Raw genomic sequence first — 12011 nt, forward strand, 5'->3', positions numbered from 1 at the left:
CCTCAGCCATGTAAACCTACAGCACGCTAGAGCAGATAGGTGTATTTCCTAACTCTGTTGATGTTGCACCACGTTGCTTGCTCTGGTCAATGGGATGTCCGTGAATAGGACGTGCACAAAGGACTTAAATGTCTCTGCATTTTTTGGCTCAGTCTTTAGCACTCCTCTGATTGCCATAAAGAGGCATGTGCCAGCTAGCTGCTGCCCTTTGGTCTGGGTCCTGGAGTAAGGTACACAGGTAGTTCTACACTTGACCTAAAGCCAAGAGCCAAGACCAGCTAACCTGCAGCCTAATGCAGAGCCTCCTCTGCTAACCTGCAGGCCTGTGAGCAAGAATATAAATGCTTCAAGTTATAGGCCATGGGGTTTTTGAGATCTTTGCAGGATTTGGGGAACAATAAGTAACTAATACACACCATTCCTGGTTAAAACAAGTAGCACAAGTACAGATTACAGTAGCAGGAGGACTTCATGCAACTGCAGACAAAGAGGCCTAACAAACTGTGCATTAGTTTAAAATCCCTAACAGAAGTAACAGACCACACCAGTGAAGGGGATCATAGGATTCAAGTGGGAGCCAGTGGATGGTGCAGAAAAAGGGCCACAAATGAATGAAGCCAGTCTAGACCTCATAGGCTGGCCTACATCCTGAGAGCTTGCATGTCCCAAAGGCTGACACAATCACCACACGTGAATCTGTCTCCTGTTGAAAACACAAAGCTTTATTTTCCATTCATGGTTGAAAAATATTTTCATAGATCAAAGACTTTGGCTTAAGTAATTTAATAAAATAAGGCTCTAACTTGATATCTATATAATTTGAAAGTCAAGCACAATGATATTCTTCTTTGTTTTAGCAACTGAGAAAAGAGTCTGACTTATTAAGTAAATTATAAATCTCTACCAAGGGAAGACTGAATCACAACAGCTCTGTGAATGAAGGTTTTGCAATAGTTCGAATAGAGAAAAGCAATGAAGAAATGATTCATGACATAGTACACACCTTATGTGTAGGACACAAAGGTGCCCAGAACTCAAAACAACCCACAACGTATTAGCCAATGCCACAGTCACGTTGGGAAAGAAATTTCGTTTCAGTAAAACAACAATGTCTATAACATTGTTGATTTGAACTTTTCTGGTTTGGCAATTAAGTTGGCATCTCATTTTAAACTTTGTTTTTGTTGTTATAATAAACATTAGAGGTAAAAGGTTTTGCCTTAGTTAGTACCCTGCTGTTGTGAGTGACAGAGAACCCAAACTCCAACTCATTTAAATAGGAAAGAAAATGTATTTATTCATGTAGCAGAAAAGCCTTGGGGTTGTTTAGTGTCATGAGTGGTTTGATCCAGGAGCTCAAAAAATGTAATCAAAATTCAGTTTCTCGTAGCTTCTTGGCTCAGCCTTCTGCTGTGTCAGCTTCATTCTTAAGATTCATGTGGTAGCCTCTGGCATCTCCAGGCTTACAATCTTGTCCTTATTGCTACAAGTTTCTGCAGAAATAGAGAAAATAGACCCTCTGCAACTGCAGTACTCACTATAATTGAACCAATCACCATAGCAAAGGCCATACCTTCAGTAGCATAACCTGAAACAGACAGACTAACAGTTTTCAATGCGAGGTAGAGGTGGAGAAAAGGTTCCCCAAATAAAATTAGGGTCCTATTAGAAAAATGAGATGGGACTATGGGTGGAAAGGAATATTAAGCATCTTCTATAGCAGAGTTGGCAAACCATGGCCCAGGTGCCAACTATGTCCCACTGCTTGTTTTTATACAGCCAGCAGCAAAGAATGGTTTCTACATTTTTAAATAGCTGGAGGAAAAAATAAAAAGAAGACTATTTCATGACATGTGAAAATTATATGAGATTCAAATTTCATTGTCACCAAATACTGGAGGACAGCCACATTCATTCACTATATGTACTGTTCACAGCTGCTTTCATGCCACAATAGTCACAACAGAAAAGACACGGCTCCCAAAGCCTAAAATATTTGCTATCTGAGCCTTAAAGAAAAGCTTTGCCATAGTTTTATACTCTATAGGTATACACCTATAGTTTCACTTTAATACATTGTTAAGGTAGCATGATTGTTAAAACAACTGAAGTCAAGACTAAGACTCTCCATCTGTACATGTCCTTTTAAAGTAGATCACACTCAAATCTGAGAACTTCAGCTTCATCTATAGGATACTGAAGAGCGAAGATGTAACATCAATCAGGATGTCAGGTAAAGAGAGGACACTGAAATGGCCATTGCCCCCCAAAATGCACATTCTGATAATGACAAGTAAATTTTGAAATGCCCCCGTGACGTTGCCTCCAGACGTTCATCCCAATGGACAACAGGCAGTGCTATGTGGGACAGCTGAATCACATCACGGTGAGACATTTTTGTCCATAAGGGAAGAAGAGTATGGGTGCCTGGAAGCCAGGCATTGACTTGTTTTAGACAAGCCAATTACATGTCTCCCACGTCCAGTGTCTTTTCAAAGGAAATAACCCTTTCCACAGCCTTACTAATGACCCAGTTCTATGCACTCCACCCACTGGTGGCCAATCCACAGCCCAACCAATGGCCTAGGAACAGTAAAAGCCCTCAGAGATGAGCTGGGGTATCAGTTTCCTGTACTTGCTGTAACAAATTACTATAAACTGGATGACTTAAAACAACAGAAATTTATTCTCTCACAGTTCTACAGGCCAGAAGTCTGAAATCAAGGTGTTGGCAGGGTTGGTTCCTTCTGGAGGCTCTAAAGGAGAATCCACTTCATGCCTCTCTCCTGCGTCAGATGGCTGAGTCGTCTTGGCATTCCTCAGCTTGTGGCTACCCTCTAATCTCTGCCTTCATCTTCACATGGCCCTTCCCCTCTCTGTGACTCTATTTCTTCTCCTTTGTCTCTTATAAGAATGCTCATGATCAGATTTAGGGCTCACCTTACTCTAAGATGATCTCATCTTGATACCCATAACTTAATTACATCTGCAAAAGCCCTTATTCTAAATAAGGTCACATTTTGAGGTTCTGAGTAGACATGAATTTGATGGGGACACGATTCAGGCCACTACAGCTGGGTCAAATAAAATCAGGAATTTGAAATGGGAGAATACAGATGAGGCAACTAATGTTGAGAGCTGAAGTTCCCAAGATGTCCTTGAAAGAGCCAGGAGCAAACCAAACTTATGAGTAAGCTGAAGGCATTAAAAATCAGAAATTACAGATACAGAAGAAACTATGAGGAGGAGAAAAGGTACAAAATAGACTGTAAGGATGCCAGTAGGTATAAAAAGAAAGGAAAAGACACCAAGAGAAGCAGAAATCAAGATGATCAGAGTCTTAAATCAGGGCACCCATAACCCTATGTGACCACACACAACTGTCCCTGTACAGCCTTGGACATGTTTCAGATTCTGAAGATATCCAATGGTCTTGAGTTCCTTTGAGATTCTCTCTTTTTGCCAATTATATTTTTATAATAATTGCCATTACTAAACTTTGCTAAAAGATATCTCTTTTACTTATAAAGAGCTTAGTATCTTGAGTATATTTAAAATAACTGCGGAGTAAAATATATGTGGTACATGTTCATAGTGAGGTCCTAACAATTCTAATTAATCTTTTTGCTTTTTTATAGACTCTTGAGTTAAAGAACTCCTTCAGGTAATTCTTTAGACATCTGAGTGAGATGTACCCAGCTGATTAACTGCAGTCAAAACATGACTGTCAGCAGTCATCATGGCATGTGGATGAGCCAGCTTTTACTGGTAAGGTTGCAGTAACAACCCCCAAATCACAGTGGCTTAAACAATAAAAGATTATTTCTCATTCACAATGCTTATCAGCCATGGGTTAATTGTAATTCTTCTGCCAGATGTTTCTTCTTTAATATCTGAGCCATGCAATTCTCACAGCAGAGGGAATAGAGAGAGCAAGTTGGCAAAAACACACAATGATAATCAACACTTCTATTTAGACATAATGTAAGTCAGATCTGTTTGTATCATTGGCCAAAACAAGCCAAATGGCCAAGACCAACAGGAGGTACTGCAAGTTATAAGGGATATGTAATCCTCTTGTAGGAAGGGGTATGTAATCCTCTTGTAGGGAGGGAAATTATTTAGAACGGTGATAAAATCTATCAGTTTATCATGTAAACTGTATCAAAGAGAGAAATGTGTTACTTTATCAATATGTTCTTTTCTAGACGACTTGCAACTTTTTATGAAAGCACACTGAAAACTGTAGCATAACGTGCATTTTTATATTCAATCATGCATATATATTCTTATACATAAACTATAGTTTTATCATCATTATCAAGCATGCTAGAAAACATGAAGGTATAAAAGTTGTTCCACTAGAGGAATTTAAAACCAATGGGAGTAATTGTTTTCACAGCACACGTATTAGTTTTGAAGCATTACAGATATATTTAAAACAGTAATAGATGAACAAGCCAATGGGAAGCTTCAGAGACAGTACTATATGCTATACGTACACACACACACACATACACACAAATTTTGTATATGAAAAAAATGTACTTTAAATCAATGGGAGGAGGATAGATTATCAAATAATTGGTTACCTTTTTGTGTGTGTGACCATTTTTTTAAGTTAGGTCCTTATCTCCTAACTTGTATCTAAGTAGATTGCACGTGGATTGAATATTTGAATTTTCTTAATCATAAAAATATTGGAAGAAATGTAAAACATGTGTTCATATATCCATGGGGTAGAGAAAGACTTTCTCAGTATTACACCAAAGATAGAAATCATAAGGTTTTGATAGATTTGATTGATGTAGCAAATACTTCAAAAGGTGTCCCCCTCCAAAGGGGAGTCTACTTAGCTCATCAGCCAACAACCCTGCCCCTTACCATGTCAACAGCACTGCATTTTCATCAATAATGTTGTAACCACATGATCCTGCTCCACTGGCTCAAATATGTCAGACTAGCAGGAGACACCTGACCCAAGCTGAACCAATCAAATTGAATTTCAGGGATCCTGAACTTGGAACAAAGAGCTTTTGGGTCAGTCTGGTTACCATATTGAGTAGAGAACAGGTAAACACAAAAGACATGGATGGTCATTTCCCACTCACACAGCATTTGTGAATCAAACAAAGCTATACTTCCAGGGCCTGGAAATGAAGCAGATGTCCAGAGAAAAGCAGATATGGAGAGAGTACCTAATGGAATTTGGAGTATTTGATTTCAGATACATTTGTAACTGGCTGCATTGTTACCCTTGGGTCCCAAGAGCTCTGCCAGCATATGCACTGGAAACCTTTTGTGTACACCTCCTTTTCTCACATCTGATTGTGATACAAATGATTCCATACAGGCTTCTACTCTTTTTCAGCATCTCACCTCGAGTGGACCGCACACTCTTGTTTCCTGTTCAGGGTTTCTTTGGCACTGTGGTGTAGGACAATGTGGGAGCCTGTTGGTACTGACACAGCACACCCAGAACTGCACACAAGCAGTGGATGGAAATGCTTCTCAGTTTGTCCCTTTGACAGAGGTCTGCAGAAAGGCTCAGCAGGAACAAGCACCAATCTCCTAATAATGCAGCCGAGGGTTGCCTTTGTCTCCTTCCCTAGTTTACTTTCCTTGGTCCCTCCTTTCTGCTTCTTTGAATCACATCCCAAATAAACTGCTTGCATGCAACCCTAGACCCAAGCTCTGCTTTTGGGCAAACCCAGAATAAGCAAGTTGATATCAGAAGTAGCCACAGAAAGAAAACCCTCAAGACAGGATTCTAAACCTGGATCACCCACTGGTCATGCAGCAAAAAGAACCCCACTGTTGGTAGTCTGTGAGATGGCTATAATCTCTGGTAACAATAGCTTCACAAATTGCAATCATCCATGTTGGACAGGAATGTGGTAGAAGCAGAAGGCGTAGCAAGGGTTATGGGGTAATTTGGGACTGGAACAGATGGCAACAGTAATTCCAAGAATTATAGAATGGTTTGGCTTCTGTTAACTGCTTTTAAAGTCTCGATAAAAGAAAACATACTCATGTCATCCAACTATAACTCAAATCCCACTATAAAAATAAAAAGTCTTTCATATCAGTGTCTTTTCCATAACTGGTGCTGGATCCACTGATATCCATATGGAAAAAGTGAACTTTGACCTCTGCTTTATACCATATCCTCAAATTAATTCTAGATGGATCATGGACCTAAATGTAAATGGTAAAACAATAAAGCTTTTAGAAGAAAACAGAGAAGAACATATTCATGACCTTGGGGTTAAACAGAACATAAAGAGCACTAACTCTAAGGGAAGACTGATAAACTGAACTTCATTAAAATTAAGAACTTCTGTTCATCAAAAGACACCATTAAGAGTTAAAAGGTAAGCCAAGAACTTGGAGCATGTATTCAACCAAGTATTCAGATTCAGAAAACATAAAGAATTCTTACAAATCAATAGGAAAAAAAAAAAAAAGAAAGAAATTCATAGAGCTGGATCTTTAAAAACTGCTTGCAAAACCCTTTCCACGAGGATAAACAAATGGCAAAATGCATATGAAAAGATGATTAATGTCATTATTCATCAAGGAAACATGCATTAAACCTACAATCTGATATACTACACTCTCTCAAGAATGACTTACAGGAAAAGAACTGTCCATACAAAGTAAATACCTGGTGAGGATGTGAAGCAACTGGAACCTTATGTGTTGCTGATGGGGACGTTTAAATCAGTACAACCACTTTGGTTTTTTTTTTTTTTTAATAGAGGTACTAGGAATTGAACCCAGGATTTTGTACACACTCTCTATCACTGAGCTATACCCTTCCTCCCTTTTTTTTAAACTCCTTTGGGGGCGGGGGGTAGTTAAATTTGTTTGTTTGTTTCTTTGTTTATTTTAAATGGAGGTACTGGGGATTGAATCCAGGACCTTGTGCATGCTAGCCATGCACCCCATCACTGAGCTATATACTCCCCACAGTACAACCACTTTGGAAGACTGCTTGGCAGCATCTAACTAAAGTCCTATGAACATATAGCCAATAACTGAGCAACTTTGCTCTGCGAAAATTCTATTCCCAAAAGAAATGAGTACTTATGTTCACCAAAAGTCACAGGTAAGAACATGCATAGCAGTTGTATCATAATAGCACAAACTGGAAACAACCCTAATGTCCATCACCAGGGGAATGAATAAATGAACACAGTGACTATGGAATGCCACATAGCAATGAACAAGAGCTACTGCTGCACCCAGCAACAGGAATGCCCCTCACAGACATGATGGTGAGCAAGAGTACAAGCCATGAATCCACTTATATAAAGTTGAAGAACAAGAAAATGCATTTATGATGAAAGAGACCACACAGCGACACCTTTGTGGGGAACAGTGTTGACTGGGTGGGGACATGAAGCAGCCCCTGGAGTGCTGGCAGTGGTCTGTATCGAGATTAGGTAGCAGTTATAAGGGTGTATGCAAATGTAAACATGTATCAAGCTCTACCTTTAATATGTGTTTACTTTGCTGTATGTAAATTATACCCTGATTTAAAAATAAATAAATAAAAAGAGAAAGGGGAAAAATAAAAAAAAAAATTAAATGGCCTTCATTTCCCATAGCTGTAGGGCAATTATACTTAAAAACTCAGGCCCCAGATTTAACTGGAAGGGTGGCAAAACTGCAAAGGAGAGTGAAGGTACAACCTCAAAAAATCTTCAATATCGAAGTCGGGGCCCTGATAGGGAAAGTTGTTTCTTGCCATCTGGGATGGTGACCTTGGGTGGATATACCAAAATATCTTGAATCCCCAAGTTTCCATGAAACACCTGCCAGAAGCAGCAATCCTTTCCCCCTTGCTAGGGGGAAAAGTTCACAATGGCTGGAAGCTTTGCAGAAACCTCACCTGAGTCAGGCACTTTGTAAGACAATGCTTTTTCTGTTTAAGATCTGCCACCACAACCTTCACTGCCTCTGGAATAACAAGGGTTTACTGGGAAAAAACATTTCCTACTCTGGAAGGAAAAAGCTTATACAATCAAAACAATTTCAGGACCGGAATAATAAACGCTGGCAAGAAGTGGAAGAAGGCGTGTGGGAGTGTGTCTCAGGAGTGTTCAGACAGGGTGGCGGAAGGGCAAAGGACATGCATCTGCAGAGCGGAGGTCTCGTCCACGTTGGCGCACTCTCCTGTGACTTGGAGAGATGCCTCCTGGAAAGGAAACCTGGAGTTCACCTAACGTGCTGCTGAGATGGGCTCCTGAGGAGCAGCCATCTGGGTGCCTTACTGTACAAACGAGGTTGAGCTGCCAGAACTACTTTGGCAGAATACTGAAGAAGGGGTCATAAAGCTCAGTGAGGTGAAAATGTTAAAACAGACTTATCACACTTCTTACATATGATCTGAGAACCGCTATCTGACTACATTCCCCAGGAAGCCCCAGAGGTCACTGGCTTCCCTGAGGGAATAAGGAATGCACCAAGAAGCTTGCAGTGGGATCTCTGAGAAACTCAATGACACATTTCCTCTATACATTGAAGAGATGCTGCCTTGAAACCAGACTTCAATAGAGATGACAGGACTCTAGAACAGCAGAGGCTGGGGGATGGCACCTGACAGAATCTACAGGGACGTAACTACCGTAACAGACAGCAAGGCTGGAGTGGCAGACTTAGTGTCTTTACAGAAAGCTGTGGGGATGGGTAGTAGATTACGACATTTCTAGAAGCAGGACAGATGGCTACCCAATCAAGGTGCTGCTTATTTGCCCTGGAAAACAAAAAAACAAAATAACAAAATAACTGCTGAGAAGACTGACATCTGCAAAACAGAAAAAATACCGCGGTCTCTCCTTGAGTTTTAAACCAGTGCATAGAGCAGAGCCCATGATTAAAGGGGGGTATGGGTCTCCTTGAGGAAGAGCTTTATATTATCTCATCAAGTCTGCACAATAAATATTCCCTCAATCTTCCTGGAAAAGCTCTTGCAACCATTTACTACAGAACCTGTACACTGGAGAACAGAGTCTTCCTAGACTTTTTGAGGACTGTTACATAGTAGGGTCTGAACAGACAATGAAACAATCAAACGCAAAATGCCACCATAGACCTCTGGGTAGAGAAAGGACTGATGGATGCCAGGTGATAAGTCCCTAATGCCTGGCACAGGTCCATGTTACTGTGATCCCCCAAATTCTGCAGAATAGAATAGAATCCTGAAGATAGGAAATAAGCTATTCTGTGGTTATTTCCCCAGTTCCCAAGTGTGAAGTTGGAATGAACACTCTTATCATTTGGCAGAATTTTCACATTCTATGACCTACTATGTAAAACTTATCATGGAAGAAGGGCTATGAAGAAATTCTTGAAAATATCCCCCGACCATAGTCAGTCAAAGTTGCCAAGATAGTAAATCAAATACATCCCAAGAGGAATTTCAAGAATTCACACAACTCTTGAATAGTTAGAAGAAGCAGAGGGTTGCTTTCCCTGTTAATTTACCTGTGTGACCCTGCAGAAACCAGATAGATCATGTTGGTTAATGGTGACATATTAAATGTAACCACTTCGTAGTTCCAACTGAAGCTGATGGGCTGGATGTGGTATCTTCAATAGAAATAAGCAACACAAGCTCTGGCATCTTACTGGGTCTTGCCCAACAATAAAGAGGAACAAACAATGTATCTTTACATGAGAAGGACAGCAGTACATTTCACTGTCTGGACTCAGGGCTTTTAAACTCTTCTGCTTTCTTTACAATATTATTGGTAAAATTCTTGATCATCTTGACATTCTCCAGAAAAATCAAGCTGGTCCACTACAATATCTGGCTAAATAGACTTGGTGAATAGAAAGTGACAAGTACTCCGGATACCCTAGAAAGAACCCTGCCTGCCAGAGGGTGGGAGATAAATACGACAAAGATTCAAAGGCCTGCTACTTCCATGAAACTTTTAGAGGGCCAATAGTCTGGGATGTCACAGACAGGCCACCTAAGGAACAGGACAAGTTTCTGTCCTTGCATCACCACCCCCAAGGGGCACAGGGCTTGGTGGACCTCTTTAGATTTTAGAGGCAGTATATACTGAACTTGGGACTATTGCTCCAACCTATTTATTAAGCAATTCAGAGGGCTGCCAGCTTCAAGGGGGCCTTGAGGAAGAGAAAGTATATCCACAATTTTAAGTCACTCAAGTCACATGCTAATCAAGAAACAATGATGTTAGACATATCCTTAAGATTTAAGGATTTAAGGATATTTAGGGTCACTGGAGAAGCTCAATAGGAGAGTTACAACTTAGACCCTAGGATTCTGGTGGAGAGTGATGTCTTTGGCAGCAGAGAACCACTCGTCATTGGAAAAGCAGCTCCTGGTATACTAACTACTAGGCCCAGTGGAAGCTGAGTTCTTGTCACAAGACATCAAGTGACTGCTACCTACCCATCATGAACTAGAGACTAAAAGATTCATTCAACCATAAAATCAGATGGGTGTAGTGGTAATCCATCATAACAGGTGAATGGTACACACAGGATAAGGTCCAGCATGTCCGCAGGGCTCAAGTAAATTACATAAACAGTGGTCCCAGCTCCTGTATCTCCTGCTTTTATTGCACCGATGCCTCACTTTGCACCTATGACCAAATGATGGAGGAAGATAAAATGCAAGCTTGGTTGTCAGACAGGTTCACTCAGTATGTTAATGTGAGCCAGAAATGAAATGCTGGGACACACAACCCCACCCAGGAGCAGCCCAAAAACATGGGGATAAAGGGAAATCCTCTCAGAGGAAGAGCTGATATATGCTAACAAAATCTAGCATTTTCTTTGATCATGTATGTAAACAACAAACCACACTAATATTGATAGTACCTGTGACATGGGGATGAATAGAAATCATAAGTATTCTCATTATTGTTTATGGCCAGCATTACTTTGAAATTATCAGTTACCAGTCATTACATATTTTAATTCATTAAGAAAGAAGCATACCTTTTGTAATTCCATATATTTTATTTTATGCATTTAAAAACATATTTTGAGAAGAGCCCACTGACTTCACCAGACTGCTACAGAGATCACAGCCCAAAAATGATTGCAAATCCTGTCCCAAAGACACCCATCCCACGGCATCTATGGGCATACACAGGGATAGACATGCCAATGTTTTCTATCACAGAGGGGAGCTGGTGGCAAGCTATGTGTCCATCATTAGAATGGCGAAGTTAAATGCTGAAGTTTTATTCCATGGCATACTATAGACAAACATACTAAAACATGAATTCACCTTAAAATCACAGCAAGATCTCAAGCACAGTATAGTCAGGAAAATTTAAAACAGCTGCATACAAAATAACAGTATATATATTCCTCTACCTGTATGATTAAAGGATATATACATATTCAAGGACATATATTAATGACATCACACTTTGGAGTAGAAGCCCAGGGCCAGGGGTAGGCAGAGCAATAGGACTGGAAGAGGAGGAAAATGGAAAATAGAAAAAAATAGCTAACATATATGAAGGCCATTAAATAAAACAGTGACAAAGCTGTGCCATAATCCAAGGAATCTATATAGTTCTTCCCTCTGATTCAAGGTCAAATGAACAAGCCAAAAGACCTTACCACGAACAAAATGCAAAGGCAAAGCAAAGCTAGGGAAAATAATCACTAAAAAAAAAAAAAAAAAAAAAAAAGACAATGGGCTAATGTCTTTAATATAGAAGTTTTTATCAATCAATTGGGAAAATAGACAGATATTTTTAAATGGACAAAAAAAAATCAAAGCAGGCAATTAAAAAAACTTACAGGGACAGCAGCATGTAAATCAATGAAGCTAGAACACTCCCTTACACCATACACAAAAATAAACTCAAAATGGATCAAAGACTTAAACATAAGACAAGACACAATAAACCTCCTAGAAGAAAATATAGGCAAAACATTATCTCACATACATCTCAAAAATGTTCTCCTAGGACAGTCTACACAACCAATAGAAATAAAAGCAAGAAGAA

At 39.8% G+C, this 12011-nt stretch overlaps 1 long non-coding RNA gene across 1 annotated transcript in view; it reads right to left on the minus strand.

Annotated features, from left to right (window-relative positions):
- Window positions 1-699: 699 nt before the first annotated feature.
- The window catches only part of LOC116665424, a 32934-nt gene continuing 21622 nt past the window's right edge, over window positions 700-12011 (minus strand). The window contains exon 2 of the long non-coding RNA XR_004322023.1: window positions 700-1493. This is a non-coding gene — a long non-coding RNA (uncharacterized LOC116665424). The remainder of the gene's footprint in view (window positions 1494-12011) is intronic.

The sequence above is a fragment of the Camelus ferus genome, chromosome 8 (genome assembly GCF_009834535.1).
Source record: "Camelus ferus isolate YT-003-E chromosome 8, BCGSAC_Cfer_1.0, whole genome shotgun sequence".
NCBI classification, from domain to species: domain Eukaryota; kingdom Metazoa; phylum Chordata; class Mammalia; order Artiodactyla; family Camelidae; genus Camelus; species Camelus ferus.